Source organism: Camelus dromedarius, chromosome 19, assembly GCF_036321535.1.
Source record: "Camelus dromedarius isolate mCamDro1 chromosome 19, mCamDro1.pat, whole genome shotgun sequence".
Classification (NCBI taxonomy): Eukaryota; Metazoa; Chordata; class Mammalia; order Artiodactyla; family Camelidae; genus Camelus; species Camelus dromedarius.
This window is the reverse complement of record NC_087454.1, coordinates 7,233,424-7,255,101: the sequence shown is the minus strand read 5'-3', so window position 1 is coordinate 7,255,101 and position 21,678 is coordinate 7,233,424. Positions and strand designations below refer to the sequence as shown.

The 21,678-nt window shown below is 41.6% G+C and overlaps 1 long non-coding RNA gene across 1 annotated transcript; it reads right to left on the bottom strand.

The window, feature by feature from the left end:
• Nucleotides 1-1,551: 1,551 nt before the first annotated feature.
• LOC135318574 (uncharacterized) lies at nt 1,552-20,623 on the bottom strand. The gene is made up of 4 exons (XR_010376738.1): nt 20,534-20,623; nt 16,066-16,117; nt 2,665-2,748; nt 1,552-1,999 (listed from the first exon to the last, which is right to left on the bottom strand). It is a non-coding gene; the product is annotated as an uncharacterized LOC135318574 (long non-coding RNA).
• Between the last annotated feature and the right edge of the window lie 1,055 nt (nt 20,624-21,678).

The window sequence follows — 21,678 nt, the reverse complement described above, 5'->3', positions numbered from 1 at the left end:
GTGAGTAATGAGGAGACAAAAAAATATTAAAAAGAACCAAATGGGACTTTAGAAGTGAAAAATCTCATAGCTAAAAAAAATATTTTGGGGGCGTTGGTAAAACAAGTTACCATTTCATGCTGCTTGAAAAGTTGTTTCTTGAAAGACGGGTGCCCTTCACTGGGAAGGGCCAGCTGAGCCACCTGCGCCCCTCGCACAGCCCCCAGCCCGACAGACAGATGGTGGGAAACAAGAGACCCCGGGACCTCTTCCCAGGAGGGCAGGACGGCGAAGGGGTGCGTGCGGCCGGCGAGGCGCCCGGGCGCTGCCCCTACCTTGACAGGGCCGCGCCGTCCTTCACCCGACGGCCGCCGGGAAGGTCTCAACGAGCCGGCCGTTCCTCCTCAGGGATGAGGGGCGTCAGGCCCAGCAGCGGGAACTCGCGGCTGTACCCACAGAGTTGCCGCAGGTGGATAAGGAACTTGTGGTGGACGGCGACCCGGCCAGTGTCCTTGAGTCGCAGTGCGCAAACCGCCCGAGCTCCATGACCACAGCTCGTGCACGCCCGCCTGCATTTAGTTCGGCGGCGCGCGGATCCTGTCGCCGTCGTCGGCGTGAGGCGTGAGGCGTGAGGTGCGCGGCGCACGGCATGGGCGAGACCCGGCTGCGCGCGCACATTCGGCGCCGGCAGCGCTGGCCTCCGCTCGCTGCATCCCTGTGCCCGCTTCTGTGGAGACTCCGTCGCTTTGTGACAGGGCAGGTGGTGGGCGGTGTGGAGGCCCTGACGAATGTGTCTCTGTCCAGCACGTCGTCGATGGGATTTGCGCATCCACAAGCCCAAGACTTGGTTCTCGGCGCCCAGATCCCTAGGCAGCCGGCCTCCCCAGGCCCCGCTCAGCTCAGGGAGCCCTGGGGAGGCCCCTGGAACTTTCCATACGCAGACTCTGTCTGGAGGAAATGCCACGGTCCTGGGCTGTTTTCAGGCCCACCAGGTGCAAGGCGTCACACCGGAAGTAGGAGATGGCGGCCGTGTGGTGGATGCGGAACCCGGATGGGGACCCTCCCCCCACCCCCAGCTCTCCAGGCCTGCCCAATGTTGTAGGCGGACAGGCTGGTCACAGCGTCGTGATGGTGGGGCAGGTGTCAGGAGCTGGAGGACTCTCTTTGGATGTCCCTGAGGTGCAGGATTTCATTCCTCCTGGAGGCATTCAGGGATCCTGGCTGGACGTCTACTGATGTAAGTACTTCGCCTCCTCCTCCTCCATACAGTCTCTCTGTCACCTTCTCCTGGGCTTTCATCTCCACCCTTTTCACCTTTAGGGACACTCACTGAAATGGTGACACAGTTCCAGGCTCCATGCCCTTCCTACCTGCCTCTTTATGCCTCTTGCCTGTCGTTTCGTACAGCCTTGCATCTAAATTGAGTGACCTTTCGTATAAATTGTGTGGATCAAATTTTCATGGATTAACCCTGTTTTAATTTCAGGTTTTATCCTGGTCATAGAGAGGAAGACGTTGGGCTTTATTATGAGGAGAGTTATTTTTACAGCTTATATGCAAAAGACAGTAGAGTAATTTGCATGTTTGGTAGTTTATTAAGTTAAAAGCTCCACATTTTAGGAGTTCTGTACTGTTTTGCTTTTCATTTTATTTTAGTCGTCAGTTTAATCTATTTCTGGGCATAATAAAACCAACACCCTTATGCACACAAACAACATTTTTGGTAACAATTTAAGAAAGTATTCTTACATATGATGATATGGATACATTTATATAAATAAAATTTACCCTGCTGTCCAAGAGTAGAAACCTTTCCTAAGCCAACATGCTACAAAGCAAAAAGCAATTACCTTAAGCACATCTTGCTAATGGATGCACAGAATAAATCAAGATAAAGTACAGATGCTCACAGACACAGTTCAAAGCTATGGCAGCTTGATGCTGAGTGCGGTTCCTGGGGATGGAGCTTGGTAATACCACTCTCCATGCTTGGGATGTGTGCCATGTCTATAATGGCTTGCTGCAAAACAAACAAACAAAGCTATTTGCACTTTTTGTCTCTTTTTCATAAAAGTGAAAATCCTCTTGGATTTCTTTCATTTAGCCAAATCAGGTACTAATGTAGGTCTTTCATAAAAGCAAAGTGGCATACAGAAAACTTTTGAAAAGTGGGAGATTATAAATAATAACATTTATCATGGTAAATTTCAAATTTTTCCTGAACACTTTCTTCTCTGAAACAAATGATGTGTTAATATATGTTTGTCACTAAAACTGAACTACCAAATATCTCAAAGTTGTTTAAGGAAATAGTATGAATCTATACATTTTGATTTTATTTAATGGGATAGCATGCATGGTTTCCTCTTCCACTGAAGTCCTCCAATAATCAAATCTAGAAAACTGAGAAAGGATGAGGTACTATTTGAATAAGTCAGGCCACTGAATACTCAACATTGTCTAAACATAATGCAAATAACTAAATGTCATGCAGTTTTTCAAATTCTGAATTCTTCATTACATTTAAAGGTGTGTGTATGGAGGAATTGATGAAAAGCCAAAATAGGATAAACATCTAGAGAATTCAGATTCTGAGGGTCAGCTATTATCCCTAATATAAGACTTGAGCCAAGTCTAGGACTATCAGGATCTCTCTTGTATACTTAAGATTGGCTTAATACTAACCTGTAATTCAGCTGTCATCTGTTAAAATGGTTCTGCATAGAAGCCATTGAAGACGTAGGTACAGAAATTATCCAAACTAAAGCACTGAGATAAAGATTGAAAAAAAAAATAAATAGAGCCTTAGTAGTATGTGAGATGACATTAAGCAATCTAACATTGTATAAGTGGAGTCCCAGAAAATAAAAAGGGGAAGTGGAAATAATTTTTAAAGTTCTAATGGATAAAAAATTTCTAAACTTGATGGAAACTGTAAACTCATGAATACAAGAAGCTCAGTGAAACCCCAAGCAGGGTGAATACAACGTACATAATAATTGAACTGCTCAAAAGCTAGTGCGAAAAAGAAAGCCTTAAAAGCAGCCAGAGGGAAAAATATGACACATTATACATGAAGAATGAAAATAAGTATTACCAAGGGCCTCTTGTCAGAAACAACGTGAGCTAGAAGATACTGGAAGAAAATCGTTAAAGTATTGAAAGAAAGAAAAACTGTCAGCATATAATTTTATATCCAGAAGAAATATCCTTCAAATATGAAGGTAAACTAAGATTTTTATCAGTGAAACAGAAGCTGAGACAATTTATCACCAGCAAATCTGTAAAATAAAAAATGTTAAAGAAGTTTCTTCAGGCAGAAACAAAATACTAACAAATGGAAACTCATCTCTGTACAAGGATATGAAAAATGTCACAAATGGTAAATATGTGAGTAAATGTGGCCAAAACTTGTGTATTATAAGTGAAATGACAGTATTATTTCAATATATTCTGTGATGCTTTTAAAATTCATACTGTAAATTTTAGAGCAATCACTAAAAAAGAAAGCAAAGAGTTACAACTAACAAACCAATAGAGGAATTGAAATGGGAAAGTAAAAAGTAATTGATGGATGAGAAGTCAGGAAAAGAGGAAAAGGAACAAAGAACACATGGGACATATAGAAAAATACTGAGGTGATAGACTTAAACCCAGCTGTATTGATAATTACATTAAATGTGTAGAGTCTAAGCACACAAATTGAAAGACAGAGCTTGTCACAGTGGGTCACAAAGCAAGATCCTACTATTTTCAGTTTACATAAAATCATTTTACTATAAAGATACAGACAGGTTAAAAGTAGGAAGAGAAAAAAATGCATCATGAAAACACATACACACACAAAAAAAATCACTAAGTATTAGAAAACATAATCAACCCTTCTGATTTAATTAACAGTTACAGGCCACTAGACCTAACAACTACAGAATGCATATCTTTTTCTAGTGCACATTGAACATCCACCAAGTCACACAATATACTGGGCCATAATGCATATCTCAATGAATTTGAAAGGATTGAAACCATAATAAGAATGTTCTCTGACTATGACAGGGTTTAATTAGTTATTAGTAACAAAAGATATCTGGAAAATGTCCACATATTTGGTCATCAAACAATAAATTACAAAATTACCCAAAACTGAAAAGGGAAATTAGAAAATATTTTATCTGAATTAAAATGAAAACACAAATATCAAAACTTGTGGGATGCAGCTAAAGCAGTACTTAAGTACTTAAGGGGAAATACACAGGTTTGAATGCTTAAAGTAGAAAAAAATCTGGAGTCAATGATATATGCTCCAACATTAATAACTTAGAAAAAGAAGAGCAAGTTAAACTCAAAGTAAGTAGAATAAAGGAATAGTAAAGATAAAAGTGGAAGTAACAAAAAAGAAAATGGATAAGCAATAGGAAAAAAAATCGATAAAAAACAAATCTTTTAAAAGAACTATTTCAGAATAAAATCGATAACCTCTAGCTAAAGAGAGAAGACACAAATTACCAATATATAGAATGCAAAAGGAGGCATCACTGAAGATCCTGCAGACATTGGTAACATAATAGGAAAATATTATGAATGATTTTCTGCCAATAAATTTGATAGCAGAGGTGACATAGACAAATTAATTGAAAAGCACAAATTGTCAAACCTTACTCAAGAATAATTAAATAACCATTATAGCTTTATATATGATAAATTAGGGCTGATGGAAAAGTCATATACCTTGATTACAGTAAACATATCCATTTATCAAACTTTATCAACTGTACACTTAAAATGGGTATATTTATTGTATGTAAATTGTACTTCAATAAAATTGATTTAAAAAGAAGGAAGGGAAAAAGGAAGCTCAGAAGATTCACTCAACTCACTGAAGACCAGGGCCCAAACCAAGGTCCTCTGATTCCCAATACACAGCTTTCCCCACCAGACCACATTGCCTCTGGATTACCATGGGGGAAATTTAATCATTACACTCTTTTAGAGGAGCAAATGTAATCACATCTTTTCAGAAGTTGCCACTGGTCACCTATTTCTAATCAAATTTCCAAAATTTTAATTCATTCTGCATTTCTGATCTCTGCCTAGGGCAACACACACATCAACCTGGTGAATGACCCTAGGCTGGGGCTGACCTGATGGCTGCCTTGGGAGTGATTTGTGACTAAGTAGGGCATGTGCTCAGAACCTCTTCTTTGCCTCTCCTTATTTTTCTGCACCACGCTCCTCTCCTTCCTGCCAGAGATGGAGCTTGGACTCTGCTCTCCCAGTTCATGGTCCAGGGCTTTTGCTGAAGCATTAGATAAAGCTAGAAGCATTATCTATTGTGAATTAGTAGTGTTCAGCCCTGTACTCACAGTTTATATGGATGTATGTTTTAGAGATACTGGACTGAAATGGACATCTGATTCGCTCCACAGCTTCAAGGCAGAGAAGACCTGCTGCTGCTTTATCCTTCTCCCATTAACATATATATTAAGCAGATTAGCAAGCTATCAGCACTCAGTCCTGAGAGCCTGGGTAGTTCATTCAGTGCAGTTCACAGACTCCTGACTGTGCATTTCAGTGAGAGCAAAGAAAGCTGAAAATAGGGAAGGAAAGAGAGTTGATGTAGGGCACTGGCAAGGAGATGCATACCAGGCTGAGATAGCTTAGGATCTGAGCAACATGGGAGCCAGGCATCTAAGAGAGTGCACCCAAAATCAGGGGAAAGAAAAACACCTAGAGCACAGTTACTGACTCTAATATTTCCCTTAGAACTTGGGACAGTGCAGTTTGATGGAAAGTACATGACTTTCAAAATCAGACAAATCTTGGTTTGAGTGTTATTTAGTTTCTGAGTGAACTTGGGCAAGTGACTGAACCTCTCTAAACTTCAACTTCCTCATTACGCAATGAAAATAATAAAGTCTTCTCCTTGGTATTATTAGAATTAAAGGGTCATAACACACGAGAAAGCCACAATACATATTTTGTTCCTCCTTTTCTTCTTTTCCTCCACCCCCTCTTTCTACCTCCCTTGATTTGTAAAATGGCAGAAATAGAAGAGACCCTAAAATCCTTTAGTGCAACACCCTTCTCAAACAGTAAGAGAAGCAACAGACTTGCTTGTGATCCCACCCCTGGCCACTGGCAATGCTGAGATCTCCTGAGTAGTGTGATCTCTCCACCATCCTGTAGGGGTGGGGTGACATCTAGCTGAATTAGGACTTCTAAATGCCTGTTTCCAAAATGTATATGTGCATGAACTTAAAGGTCCAAATCCAAGGGGATATCAAAAAGGACATCTCTCTTACCTCACGTTTTTCTCTCAAAAAAAGCACTGAACTAGACTGTCGCCTATTTTTAAAGCTGCTCTGATGAATAGTTTATAAACCTCTGGTAGACTTTAATAACCCAAGACATATTTGATGTCTCCCACAAGCACCTCTGAGTAAATTCTACTTTCTGGAAGGAGGCAATATCAGGCGTTTCCAAGATCGAACCCTCAAACTCCTCAAGGTCCACAACTGTTCAGAACACCTAGACCTCCTTCAGATTTTGAGAGGAGGACTCTATTTTGTGAGTCTTAGGGGAAAGCTGGACTCTGACAGCTACAGCAGAAGGGGAAGGGGGCAGGTGTTCCCTATCCCCACCCCTACAACTAGAACTGGGTCATGTGATATATACTCTGTCTATCAGATACTCCCATCAGACCGTGATCCTTAAGAAGGTGATGCTGTGATTAGAATTCCAGGCAGCACCATCAGGGGCAGCAGTATATCATTCATGGCACTGTGTCTAGAACTGTGTGTCTTGACCATTTTTTCATTATTGCTCTACTAAGGAGGCCTTTTAGACACTTTTTCCCTAAATTTCTTCCCACCATATAATTTTAAGACAACAGATACACAGTATATCTTCTTATGTACTGTATTTATACACAAAGAGAAGAGTTTATGTACTTTGCCCCTTCGGGGGTGATATCACTCCTGTGGAGAATGCATGGTATAGAAGATGTGGTGTCTGGCAGGGGCATCCCAACCAGACGTTCCCATGAATCAAGAATGGCAGTGTATCTTATTCCTTGGCATCTCTTGTCCCCTATTCATCTTCATCCATCTGTGAGTTACCTGGGATTTTTCCAGTAAGGTCCTTTCTTGGTTTGGATTTGCCTGGAAATAGACCCTGAGGCAAGAATTCAAGTGCAAGTAGTTTATTTGGGAGGTGATCCCAGAACACCAGCAGGACAGCTGGGGAGTGAAAGAGGGAGAAGGAAGCCAAGCAATTACCAAGCCAGTTACCACCACGAGCAACTGGAGCTCGAGCCCATGGGGTGCTCTAGGTGAGAGAGTAAGGTGTGTGCCAGAAGCATCCCACCCAAGGGACAAGGCAGCTGTAGTGCTTGTACACCAGTCCCCACCAGTCACTGGCTGAGTGCTGCTGCCAAGGGTGCTCCTTCGCTGTCCTTCCAGTCTGCCATGTGTGCACTGAAGTGAAAAGGGCCAAAGGGGCTCAGTCGGGGGTACTGACGTTGAAAGACAGATGAAAAGCATAAAGCCATGGACTTTAACCAAGAATTTCAGTGACTGTGCCAAAAAAAATGGGGCTGGGGTAGCTGGAAACCAAAGGCAAAGTTTAAGCTTACTGAGTTACATTGTCTGCTGAACTCATATCTTCATGATGTTTCTTTTGTATGTGTAAGGAAATTGATCACAAGAGAGCTGGAATGGGGATGTATGGGATGATATAGAGATGTCCAGTTTTCTCGACCCTCAGCCCCCTCTTAGCCCCTCTTGCCTCCCTTAGCATCCTCTTCTTCCTTGTCTGATTAGGCTCTTCATGTCTGGCCTGAGGACACTGCTACATTCTCCCAGAGGCCATTATTACCTTGGAAGAGGGAGCAGAGTTTCTTCATGCTCTATCCCCACCCCATACACACTGATTCTTGATACCCCAAGACCTGTAACTAAAGTCACAGCCCAACATTTTCCAGGAGAGGAGGGGTATTTACAATGTTAACCCAGCAGGAGATTTACCCACTGGGAGATTTACCCACTGGGAGATATACCCACTGATAGATTTACAGGACTTTACTCAATTATACTGGCGAAGATCTGAAAATATATGAGGAAAGGGATCCTGAGGACTACTGATCACAGAGGAAGGAACATCATTTTATTCACGGTAAATTTGGACGCCCTTAGCAATGATTCTGGATGTAGTGATGCTAACTTGAGCAGCTGAGAGTGGTTCTGATAGTTCGAGTGCTGGCTAAAGGAAACTTGAGATCAGTTGGAGGTATAGTTTAGAGAAAGTTGAGATACTGGAAATGGTGAGGCTTAATTGGAGAGAAGAATTCAAATATGTCAAGAGATAGGAATGTGGCTGTATATTTAGCCCTATAGATGATCTCATCAAGGCCTGAGACAGACATGGGTGAGGGAAATACCAGCATCTTTGAAAAGCAGTGTAGTGGCTACTCTCTGTGGACTTGGGATGCTAGTAGAAACAGGACTCTGATTACAATGAACATGAGAAAGTCCGAAGGTGGCAAAGGGCAAGTAGTTACGCTAGAACAGTCACAAAGTGTATGGTTACCTTAATAGACATCAGGGCTCATCAGAAGACAGACCTGCTGGGATTTTAGGGTGTGGCAGATTGGTCATGGAGATTGTAGCCCAGCCAGATGTATACAACTGAAAAAATTTCAGGTCTGTCGAACCAAGACTACCACCATGTCTGGAAGTTGAGACCATTTCTAAATCCCAGTCAGTTCAGGGAGTCACATCCTCTAATGACAGGGGGAAGAGAATGCTTAAGGAATCACATTCTACTAATATTGCAAGTGTATTCTGCAAATTTTCTTCCTTGTCTTCCCCAAAGGCACTTGTGTCTGTTTCTGTAAGTCACTGTGCTGGGGAAAGGAAAGTGCCCAAACTTTTCAGAAATATTTGAACACGGGCTTCAAACCAACAATACTATAAAAGCAGGGGACTAGTAAGGATCAAGTGATTAACAGAGTTTTAGAATGTGTGTGCTAGCCATTTTTTTTTTTTTTTTTTTTTGGTGGAGGGGAGATAAACACTCAGAAGAGTGCCAAAATCATGATGAGTTTTCACTCCTGTAACAGCATCCATTCTCTCTTTCCATCGCTGAGCTCCTTCTCCACCTGCAGCTCCGTGTCTCAAACTCTCCCTTCTCCCTCCCATCCCAGGGTCTTTGAAATTGCTACTGTCTGGTCTGAACATTCTTCCCAGCTCCTCCCACGCTTTCACCTAACTAATTCCTCCACATCCTTCAAATCTCAGCTCAGGTAGGGTTACTTCTAGGAAACCTTGACTGCTTCCATCTCCCCTAGAATCTTGGTCTGCTTCCTTGGTTCAACAGCATCATGGGACAGTGTTTCTTTCCTTCAAAGCACTTTCCTCAGTTTGTTTCTGTGCATTCATGTGTGTGATTTGATTAGTATCTGGTTCTTCCACTAGATGACAAGCACTCCCAAGAGCAGAAACCGCATGTTTTTCTTCGTCACTGTATCCCTGGCTCTTTAGTACAATGCCCAGCATGGTGGATACTCAATTAATATTTTTCAGATAAATAAATGAATAAATGCATGTACATTCCTTTTATTTTTTTAAGTCTATAAGAATTAAAATTTGGCATAAATTTCCCAATATTTTCAGGATCTTAAGTATGCCAGCATTTTCTTCTGGAATCTCTCAACGGAGGCAGAAAAATATCCCCCTCACCACACACACCTGAAGGTGTAGGTGTACCCCTCCAAAACAGAGCCTGAATCAGTAATGTCACTTTATGATACTCTTTTCTAAGCAGAACAAAATTTTAACTAGACCGTAAAAGCTGGCTTGGGGTCTGAAAAAAATAAGATTGCACTGCAAGTGACTGAAAGGGAAAACTGAAGCATCCACCATCTCACTGTCCTTTGTTTCGGCATCCTATGTCCTCACAGTCCTAGAAAGGGCTGTTGGAAGGGTTTGTAGGCTGGTAGATTGGACTTTAATTGGTTGGCAAAACTCTAATAAAGCTTTGTTTCGAGTCTTTCATTTCACCATACTTCCCTTTTAACGAACTTTAAGGAAATAACTCACCCTGAACTACAACGGTGCGCTGCCAGAGAGCTACCAAATAGAAAGGCACATGTTTCCTGAGTTTGAGTAAATGAACCACAACACTCACTTAAAAGGCTTTTTTACTAGCAGGGAGGACGCACAGGAGGTTTTCCTTCACAATGTTATTTTTCTAATGAAAACATTTGGTGCCACCTGCTGGCAAAACCCACACTGACCTCTTAGCATTCATAGTGTAAATTTGTCTTTCAAAAGAACTAGATGTGAAAAACCTGATACAACTTATTTGGTATATTTTTCGGACTATCGAGAATTTAAGTTGCTTACTGAAAAACATTCCCATCTGAGATACCTCACCACTTGAGGCAGTTTTTGTTCCTGCAGAAGTGACTTTTTCTAAGTGAAAATTTTCTTTAAAGTAGTATATTTTATGCAGAGTTCATTTTTGAGCTAAAAGGCGGACAAGTGAGAGAAGGAAAAGGAATTACCCAGAAATCCTTTAGGCTCCTTCCAATCTCTAATATGCTAGGATTCCAACAAGGCTTGAGGAGACTTCTGATACTAACACTTGGCCCGAGCAAACTCATTTAGTTTGTCAGCTTTCCCTTGGAGAAAAGATTTACATTCCACACCCTCAGATCAAGCATGAATAGACACAGTTAGTCCCTCTGATGTTTTAGGAAATTGTACCTACCATTCATTCCTGCATATGAGAAAAACAAGAATAGTGGTATTTAATGTTTTAACAAGCTCATGCCAGGATACCAAATTTAACCAGCTGACATAATTAGCGCAAATTATGTTTCGGGGAAATCTACCCCCTTATAAATCACTGTTTTAAAATTTGCACATGCACTAGCCATGTGTATGAATAACAAGGAGAAAAAAATAATTTTCCTGGAAATGTGTAGGCTGATTAGCAGAGGCAAGCCCTGTCTGCCTTGTGCTCTAGAGGAGCATTCATAGTAAAGGCATTATTTAGTGTGCTGGCCATAGGAAATTTGGTCCTAAGTGTCAGCCAGGACAGAAGAACATCTACAAGACTTAGCAGAGTGGTAGTGTTTTGTGCACTGAACGGCTCATCACCAGAATTTAAGTCAGCCCTTGAGAGAGAACAGCCTCTGAAAGAGCCTGAAGTCTCTGGAAGATCTTTCAGTTCAAGCCTCTCTTTTTACAGACAAGTAAATGGAGGTGCCACGAGTTTAGATGACTCTTCCATGGGCCCTTATCAAGTTAAAGAAGACCCAGAGATAGACGTGAGTTCTCCCGATTCTGCACTTTCTTCTTCTCTCTCCTCATCACGCTTGCACTAACCAATGTCCTCCTTTAGGGTGATGCAAAGTACAAAGATGACAGGAGAGGTGGCAAAAGCCACTCTTGAGTATACATAGTATACATCACTTAGACTGAATGTCTTTCTCCTTTAAAGAAATAAAGCCCTTAATATAAAATAAGGGAGAAGGGAGGAGATGCTGTCTCTAGGCAGAGGGCACGCAGCAGAGTGGACACTGTCGCCCATGTTGTTAAGCATCTACTGTGTATCCAGGTACTTTTCACACATCGTCTTCAAGTCTCATAAAGACCTTTTCAGTTTTGTGTGATTATGTCCATTTCATAGGCGAGTAGACTAATGCTCAGATGCATAAATTACCCACCACTGTGTGGGAATAAAGGGCAGAACCCACACATGAAACCAAGACTCCCTGACACCAAACCTTGTCATCTGTTCACTTCACCAGGCTGCCTTCTCTTAGCACCTACAGCTGCACCCACTCTTGGGTGAGCCCTGGCTAAGGAAGGGGGCAGAGGCACTGAACATCCACTTAAGAATGTCCTGCTTCAAGAACCTAAGGAGGTGCTATTTCTACTAAGCCAAATTAATATAAAGAGCTTCCACAAGCAGTATAACCTTCTGTAGATGTTGAGCTCAGCATTTGCATTTAAAATGAGAATTATTGACTCAGGGTGAAGACTTCAGTTCAAGCATGAGTCATGCAGCCTAGTTTGTTTTTAGCCAAGTGTCGGGAGAGTGTGTTCATCAGCAAAGCATGTCACAGAGGATGTAGACACACACATACACTCATCTGCCTGTCACAGCTGCCCCAGGCATCTCTCTCCTGACAGAATAGGGACTGTTTCTGACCCCTACACATCCTTAAGGAATGTGATCTTTGCAGAGATCATGGACAGGAAATGACCTTGAGGAAAGCTGCTTGATGTCATTCCTTGAATGTCTTCTGTCAGCTCCCAAAACTGTCAGGAATGAGGTAGTGACTGTCTCCTTCAGCTGTACAAACAGGGGCCACCAAAGGATTTCAGGAAAGAAAAAAGCTGGTAATCATGGTAATTCACATTGGGACCAAATAAGGCAGCACCAGTAGGAGGCTGCTTGCTCTTGTGATTCAAACTCGAGCTCAAACCCTACAGCTGCCGTTTTACAGGATAGGCCATTGAACAGCATATATAATATCTCCGTTTTCCCGTCTTCTTGGTGGGCCTCAAAGCATGATAGAAATAGTCCCTGATAAATACTGCTTCTCAGTCTTTATCTCTCCAAATCCCATGATGCAGTTAGAAATCACTGGTGCCCACCCAAACCGAGAACTGTGGCTCATACAAAGGCCTCACCAGCCCCGCTTCCCTGCCATCGAGGTCACACTGATGCTAGAAAAGAGCAAATCAGCAAGCTCGGCATTTAATACAGTAGTGCCTATGTCAGATTCTCAGAAGGGTTCATTTCCCCCAGAACATTTAAGAATCACTACCATAAATTCTTCCCCGTAGCTCCCAAAACCGTTCCATCTTCTCTTGCTAACTGTCATCACTTCAGTTCGAGGCCGCATCATCTCCCCCCAAATGCTGCAGCAGGTCCGTCCTCCCCGTCTCCCTGCCTTCAGTCTGCCCCCGCCACCCCACTCTCTGCACTGCTGCCGGAGCCAGCTCTCTGACATGTCAGTCCAAGGCATTGGATATTATCTCCCAACATTATTCTCCTGTCTCCTTTCAAACAAAGCCTGGACTTTATTCAGGTATCCATAACTCTCCGTTTTGCCTTGTGTGGAGGAACGCTGTCCCTCCTCCCATCTCTTTAAGTGGACCTGACTGGTCTAAGAGTCAGCCCAGTTGCCGTAGCAGGCTGGTTTAGCATTGGTCCACATCTCAATTCTGAGCAATGATATGTGAGGAAAGGTTTTTGGCTGTTTCTTGAAATGTTTTTCATCACTCTTATCTGTAGGCTATGAAATATGCATAACTCTGTCATGATACAATCCCACTGCCTTGTTCATTGGCATGTTTTGGTCCCCACTGAGATTGTAAGCTCATGGAGTAGACCTTTTCTTATGCTAGTTTTCAACCCATTCCTAATACAATACCTGGTATAGTAGGCCCTAATAGATAAAGAGACAAAGATCCTAGTTTCCAACAACAACAAAGATTATCCACTTGGTGATATGTTTGGCTGCAGACTCTCATCTGTTGTAACTGTCTTCCAGAATAAGATGCCAGGTCAGATTTCAACCTTCTTTCTTTATTAGGAAATGGCTCCTAAGTGATATATACAAGGAAGCCTCTCTACAGGATGTTATGGTCACAACAAATCAAGGTTTTAGGACATCAAAGACAGTGAGACTTGAAACACTGTCTTCTCAGCAGAAACAATATCACATACTAGCCTGAGTCATCAAAATCAACAAGACAGATAGTCGGAAGGGATCTTTCTCCTCCTGTGGCAATACCTGCAGGAGGATGAAGTAGATATAAGGTATAAGGTCTACTCCTCTAATCACCAAAATCATTTAATTAAAAATCCAGCCTGTCCCTGTAAAGTCCAGAGGACAAATTAGCAGTGTTGTATACAGACCACTATGGAATCATTTGCAATTAAGAGCAGTAATTTAGCTTCTGTTCCTGTAATTACAACTTCTCCTGTGTGGACAGACAGATCCCTCATTGTGTCTGGAACAATTGCAGCATTCCAAACACACAGCAAGCCAAAGCAGCATACCCCAGGGCCGGCTCTTTCAACAATCTGTCGCTCAACAGCTCCACACTGCAGCCAGCTTGAGGACCCGGTTTCCTGCCATTGTTAGCACAGTGAGCCTGGAATTCCATCCAAATGGATTTGACCCCTTTACTGAACAGCAGTGCATATTTCCCTGATTAGTATATTCCTGTGTTTAGACGGGAAGTGGCAGGATTGGGGGAGGTGAAGGGAGAAAGACAAGAAAAATAACAAGGAAAAAAAACCCAACTTCATTCTATTTATGCTAAAATGATAACAACCTGGAACTCTGGCTTCATCCACAAGTGTAATAAAAACGCTCACCCATACGTAAATACACATACATCTACCAGAAACCCTGTGTTGTATGTATGCAGTAAAGTAACTGGACTGAGAATGAGCGAGCACACCTGGCTTCATGGATAAACAGTTATTGCTGTGGGAGCTCTGTTTATTCTAAACAGAAGAATGCAGAAATTTTTAAACTATAATCTCTTGTGATTGTCCTTACCTGCATGAGTTCTGTTCCCTAAGGATATTATTTCTTCTCATGATGACACTGCTTAGGGGCCTTTTGGTATTAGACAATTAGAGTGAGCCCTACTCATACAAGACTGCAAAGGCCCTTCTCCACAAAACACCTCAAGCTCTACACCCTATTTTTTTTTTTTTTTGCTGTTTCCTCTAATACTGAAGCTTCTATCCATTTTATTGCCCTTTATATCTAGTTGAAACTACATCATGTAGATCCATACACTCTATGTTCTTCAGCAAATAGTTAATTACCACATATATTATAAGGTCTATTTGAAATGATCCAAAGATGGAGAAAATATAATTCACCATTTAAAAGCCTATGAAGTTATCAAATTTTAAAATTTATGTGCCTTAAAAGACACCATCAAGAAGGTAAAAAGACAACCCACAGAAGGGGAGAAAAGTTTTGCACATCATGTATCTGATAAGGGACTTGTATCTAGAATTTATAAGCTGTTACAACTCAAGACAAGTAACTTAATTAAAAATGGGAAAGAATCTGAATAGACATTTCTCCAAAGAAGATACACAAATGGCCAACAGGCACATAAAAAAGATGCTTAACATCGCTAGTCATCAGAGAAATGCAAATCAAAACCATAGTGAGTTACCACTGCACATCCACTAAGATGGCCACAATAAAAAGGACAGATAATAACAAGTGTTGGTGAGAATGTGGAAAACCTGGAAGCCCTATACACTGTTAATGGGAATGTAAAATGGTGCTGATACTTTGGAAAACAATCTAGCAGTTCCTTAAACAGTTAAACATAGAGTTAACTTATGATTCGGCAATTCCACTCACAGGTATATACCCAAGAGAAATGAAAATATATATCCACACAAAAACTTGTACATGAATGTATATAGCAGCATTATATAGCCCCAAAGTGGAAACAACCCAGTGTCCAACAACTGATGAATGGATAAATAAAACACAGTATAGCCAGACAACAGAATATTACTCAACAATAAAACAAAACAAAGTATTGATACATGCTGCAACATGGGTGAATCTTGAAAATATACTAAATAAAAGAAGCCAGTTTCAAAAGACCACATTTTTTATGACTTCATTTAATGAAATGTCCAGAACTGATGAATGATAGAGAAAGTAGACTAGTAGCTGCCGAGGGCTGAAGGGGCAACATACCTGAATAGAAATTTCTCCAAAGAAAATGCAGAAATGGCCAAATAGAGATATTTGGGACTGACAGCTAAGGGGCTTGGGGTTTCTCTTTAGGGTAATGAAAATATTCTAAAATCAATTGTGGTGATGGATATACAACTCTGTGAATATACTAAAGGCTGTCAGTATGTACTGTTTGAATTAGTGAATTGTATGTTAGGAGAATTGCGTTTTAACAAAAATTAAAAAAAAACAACCTGTGAGCTTTATAAATACTCATAATTTGCTAACAGATTTCATTGAAAGATCATGAATCTTTGCAGTCTTGTCCGAATACTGACCTTACTCTAAACAGCTGAGTCATCAGGCATGTTCCGACCTCTGTGTCCTCACCTGTAAATGAGTAGAGTGGACAAATGCTCTCTGAGGACCTTCTCATTCCTAATGCTTTCAGAAAACAGCGACGTCCCAAACAATTGTGCTGATAAAATGGTCTGACTGTTCTTTGAACTCTCTAAAGTTATCATATTCTTTTCCTTGGTTTTTAAAATTCCACCACGGACTCCACTGGGTAGTTAAAATAATAAGTTAATTGTGTTTGATTTCAATGAAAGCAAAGTGTTCTAAATTAGCATGATTTGTTTACATGCTGATTAACAGCCTTTTCCTGTGTGCTGGGTTTGGGGGGTAAACTAGCAAAATCTGCTTAGGTAGGACCAGGCTCTGTGGGTGCCCAGCTGAGAACCTGGGAAGCCCCTTCCTTCTCACTCTAAGTAGGACTCCTGAGTTCTCCTTGTTTCTCCCATGCTCATTCTTGTTTCTCAGTCCCCTTCCTGTATGATTTTGAGCCTGTTAGGTCACCAGCTTAGTATCACATAGACTTGCAGATTATTCCTTGCCTGTGGGTAAATCAGATCATGGCCTGATATTTTTTGTATATGAGTTTTGTTGTTACAGTTTTGACTTTTTTTTACTCGGTGGTGGACACAGGGCACTCTCTTCCCCAGGCTGCCACGTAAGTCACAGGCCTGCTTGACACTGCATAATTCAGCCAAGACTGGCTGCAGAGAGTGGGGAACAGGGCCCTTTGTGTCCCAAGCCCTCATACTTACAGGTGGCACAACTGTACTGCTGTAGAGGACTGCTTGCTTTCCCTCTTCCCCATGCCAGGCCCCTTTGCTCTGTTCCAAAGATTCTCTTTCCCCCATCAAAACAAATATTTATGTTTTTAAACTACAACTTCAGTTCAAATCCTATCTTCTTTTTAAAGCCTTTTTGTCTACCTGCACTGGTCTCTTTCTCAAAATTCCATTACAATAATGGTCATGAGCACAAAGTACACAGAATGGGTCTCCAGTTATTTAATGCCTGTGAAATGGGCATCTTCAACCAGCTGTTGTGGTCAAAACTAGCTCGAGTGTTTCTCCACTTTCCCACTCAGTGCCTACCGTAGTCACAATAGACCTTGAATAAACGTTTAATTGGCTTTGATAAACACAGAACTCAGGAAATCCTTACAAAGAGGTGGTCCATGGCAGTGTCCTGAGACAAGTAAAATGCTCACAGTTCTTAAACAGATTTCTGAAAACGGAAGTAGAAAGTTTTCAGAAATATTATGGTCATACCCTACTTATCATCCAGTTAGAACTTTTCTTGTGGTACATTTAAGCGTTTCTGGAAATAACAAAGTTGTCACTTGTTTCTCTAACTTTTCTACTGGGGGCAGGGGAGGGGTAGTACATCTGTTCATTGTTTCCATTCATTCCATTGAGAGATGAGTTCTCCGTCCCTCCATGCCCTACCCCTTCCCCGATTGATGCTTTAGAGCAGATCTTCATCTATACTCTGAAAACCTTCCTTAGGCTCTCTTCTTAGACCTGCCCTTTTACCCTTTCTTCCACATCTCACTAAATTCTCCTCAGTGGTAGCCTTTTTCCTTACCCTATTTTTGGAGTAATAAAAATGTTTGAATCCTTGTAGGTAAATTTTACATTACATATAAAATTTGCAAGCCTCTGAAAAAATAGAATTATCAGAAATAATTCAGTTTGGTCATGGACAACTTTTGGAGTTTGGTTTGGTTTGCTTTGGTTTGGTAGATCACAGTAGCCCTCAAAAACATTTGAGTGGGCAATAGTTATCTTTCCTCTGCAACCTCATTAGCAAGCCATAAACAGAGCAAGTCTTTGGCCAAATCCTCATATACAAATGGACACTTATTTGATAAACATTCATTAACAAAGCAGTCTCAGAAAAGTTCATCAACTGGTTCTCTAAACTTGATCAAGTCTCAGATCTCTGTTCCTTTAGGTGCTCCAAACATGTCCTGTTAAACGTTTGCTCACAGCAGACACAGAAATATCCTTGGGCAAGAGTCAAAATATCGTAATTGACATCATCTCATCTCTTAAATCAGTGACTGGATGTAGCACCAAATAGGGCTGAAGCTAAGAAAATATCTCCAAAGAGTAGTCCATCACTGAGTCAATTCTTAGGTCCCATTCATTCACAGCGAAGGAGCATCTTTGAGCTCTAATCTAGACATCTTGAATCCTTTTAATTTCACCAATGAGAAGTAATTAACAAGACTCTAGTTTCATCAATAAAAACCCATGGTTGATTCCTAATGTAAAAATTAGCAAAGCCATGGTAGTTGAACAAGGAGGCCTTGTAAAAGATGTGAATGGCCTTTTTTGGTATAACCCTGGCTGGCCACCTCCTAACTAGGTCTTCTTGGTTAGCACCTGAGATTAACCTAAAGTAACACACATGGAGTGTCACTCTCATTATCCTTAAGTATTTCTAAAAAACTATACAGACATCATAGCAAGCCCATAAATTAACATTTTATAAATTGAACCTCTTTGAAAACATACTTTGCATCATTATGTAAAGAATTGCCTCCATCCTCATATGTATCTTTTAAATGATTTTTTAATCTAGTTTTATTAAAGTTAGGCTTACATATGACAAAGTGCTGGTACTATACCAGACTCACTGTACCTGTGAGCATTTGAAGGGTCTTCTGAATGAATAATGAAGACGGAAGATGGATTTCCACCTAGTGGCATTTCCTGCTGCCTGAGGAAGAGTCCTTTAATCAAAGTTGGAAGTAGAAGGACTGCAACTCCCAGCCTGACTCCCCACTTCACTTGTGGGCCCCTGTTTCTTCCCAGAAGGGTTGTGTTTGGTGATTTTTTTTCTACACCACTACAGTTACACACTGAAAAGCCTGAAGGTATTAAAGTTTTGTGGTTCAAGAACCACTTTGAGAATGTAGTGAAAAACTCATCAGTAAAAATGCTTGTATGCACGTGCAAAAAATAAATTTAAATACCATTGTAGAGAGTTTACAGACTCCAGCACTACCACCACTAATAGACCACCGCCACCGCTACTAGCACCACCACCATCACCAACATCATCACCATCACAACCACCACCATCGTCACTATCACCACCACTGCCACCACCATCACCACCACTACTAGCTTCATCTTCTAATCTCCCAGAAATTCACTGAGGTTTTCAATAGGCCACCTCTGACATTATGACATCAGGAAAACCAGTTAACCTCCCTGAGCCTCCAAGTTTCATCTTCCCTATAATCTGCTGTCATAATATCCCATCCTACTCCATCACAATACTCCAAGGAGGAAGATAAATCGTAATTATGGAAGCACATTTGAATTGCAGGTCACTGTGTAAATACACAGTGATTCTGTTAATGAAATTGCAACCCACAGTGAGGACAGACTTCTGTCCTCTGTGCCTTCCCTTGGACACGCAAGATGTTCCCTGGCACCAAGTCTCCTCACGCTCTTCTGTGTTTTATCAGAACCAGACAAGCAACATTGTTTTCTACGACTTCTTTCTGCAATAATAAGTGAATCTTACCTTGAGTTTCTTCTCCCTTCTTAAAACATTGCCCCATTCTTTTAACCTCTCAGTTTTCCATCCCTGACCGTCCTCACTCAGAGCTCACATAGGGCCCTGAACTGCTGAGTTAATTCACACGGAAGTCATGTGCAGTGTTTACCCCAGCAGTATTTCATATTTTAAGGGCAAGCTGCACTGTTAGGATTACAATCAATGCTAAAGAATGAATCTCCAATATTGAAATTCTGATAATTACAGCACTTATCTGGGGAAGCTGGTTTTTAAGAAAGATCCTCCAGCCAATCAGGTAGGCTATCATATTTCCTTATAAGCTGGAAGACTACATTTGCTATTTGCTTGATAATTTTAGGGAGATAAGGATATTCTCCTGTATGTAGGCAGGAGTATTTCAAAAGGGATAAGTGAAGAATTCTACCCATCTTTCTATAAGAGTACAACTTTTCCCTAAAAAGAAGGGGAGGATCAGGTCTCAGTCAGTAATTGTGGTATCAGAACCCAAGTCAGATGACAGTGGTTATCCCAAGGACCTCCATTTCTGCTGGTCCTGGAGTAAGCTAGCCCTCCTGCCCACCCTGAGTTCACAGCACAGGTTCTGGAAATGTGTTGGAGGATCACCAAGGGGTCACTCTGGGTTGGAAGACCCTCCCCATTACCCCACCTCTTACCTAAAAATCACTTGAAAGACTCAAAGCCAAGAACCTCATTTACCTGCTCCCACCTGGCCCTTTTTCCCTCACCCCTCCCAAACACACATCAGGAGCAAATCTAGGCCCAGACCCCTCCATGACAGCTCTTGCCTCACCCAGTTATTTTGTCTTACTTCAGAACAGCAGCCTGGCCCTTGCTGTTCTTCCTCCCATACCATGTTTTCCCCATCCATGACTTCTCCTTGTCTGGGATCCTGCTTACCTAATCAAGTCCTGGCTTGAATCTATCCGAGAGCCTCCAGGTCCAACTCACAACCCTAGTTCTGAAGAGGAGAAGCGAGGCTCTCCCAGGCTCAGGTCCACTGAGCATACAGCCAGCTCTGCCAATTTTAAACCAGAAACTTACATTCCAAAGGAGAAAGTTACACATTCATACCCTTTCCTAGAAGTCAATGATGATGGTGCAGTCTTCTAATGCAATCATTTCATTAAAGAAAACCTGAGTCGGCATTAATTTCATTTTTCATGTAATCCATACAAGAATCCTAGACCCTGTATTTCCTATCTACCTTCTATTTCCATTTTGTGTTGCTTCTCTGCCCGAGTTTGAATGGCTCAGCTGGAGTTGAGACTGTATTTGCTCCTCATGTTTGAACACTTAGGTTCTGTAAAAATATTTGCCTCCCAAATTGCCAATGACGGACAGATGTCCTCGCTCATTGCTGTTGTTAAGTATCTTGGCAGGGAGAGAATTGGCTTCATATTTCAAAGAATCCCTTTTCTACTAAAAAGTTTTGTTACCACCATACAAAAACATTTACAATGTGCACTCACGAAGTGGAGCCACCAGGACCCTCTTAAAAAGAAAAGGCAATGCTTCATTTTCTCTCAAGGCCCACTAATTAACTTGGTGACCTCAGGCTTAACCTCTCCAGGCCTTGGTTTCCTCATTTGTAAATGGGGGATTTGTTTGATTTCCAAGGTTTCTTCCAGCCATTGACCGTCTATGATTCTATCAAAGCAGGTCATAGCAAAGGAAACCATAATTTTACTCTGGGCATAGAGATTTTCAGGAGAATGTTACAAATTTACAAATAGAGTTTAAGATGTCATCAGTCTCCCTTTGCTAGCAAAATGCGTTTCCATTTGCTCCTGCTGTGCGGTTTCACTGAGTAATTGGAATTGGCCCTGAGGGGTAAAGATTTGATGGGCCTCTCGGACAGCAGGGTTCATTCTCCTGCCTTTAGACTCTGTAGTTCAAAAACTGTTGAAGCCATTTCCTCTCACCAGGCCAGATCCAGCAGCAGCCATCTCTGTTGGGTCCATCTCAATGTCAAATGCAATGAGTATGAACACATGTTTTCATAAATGGGACAAATGTGAGAAGGACCCCTGGCTCAGCTTTCT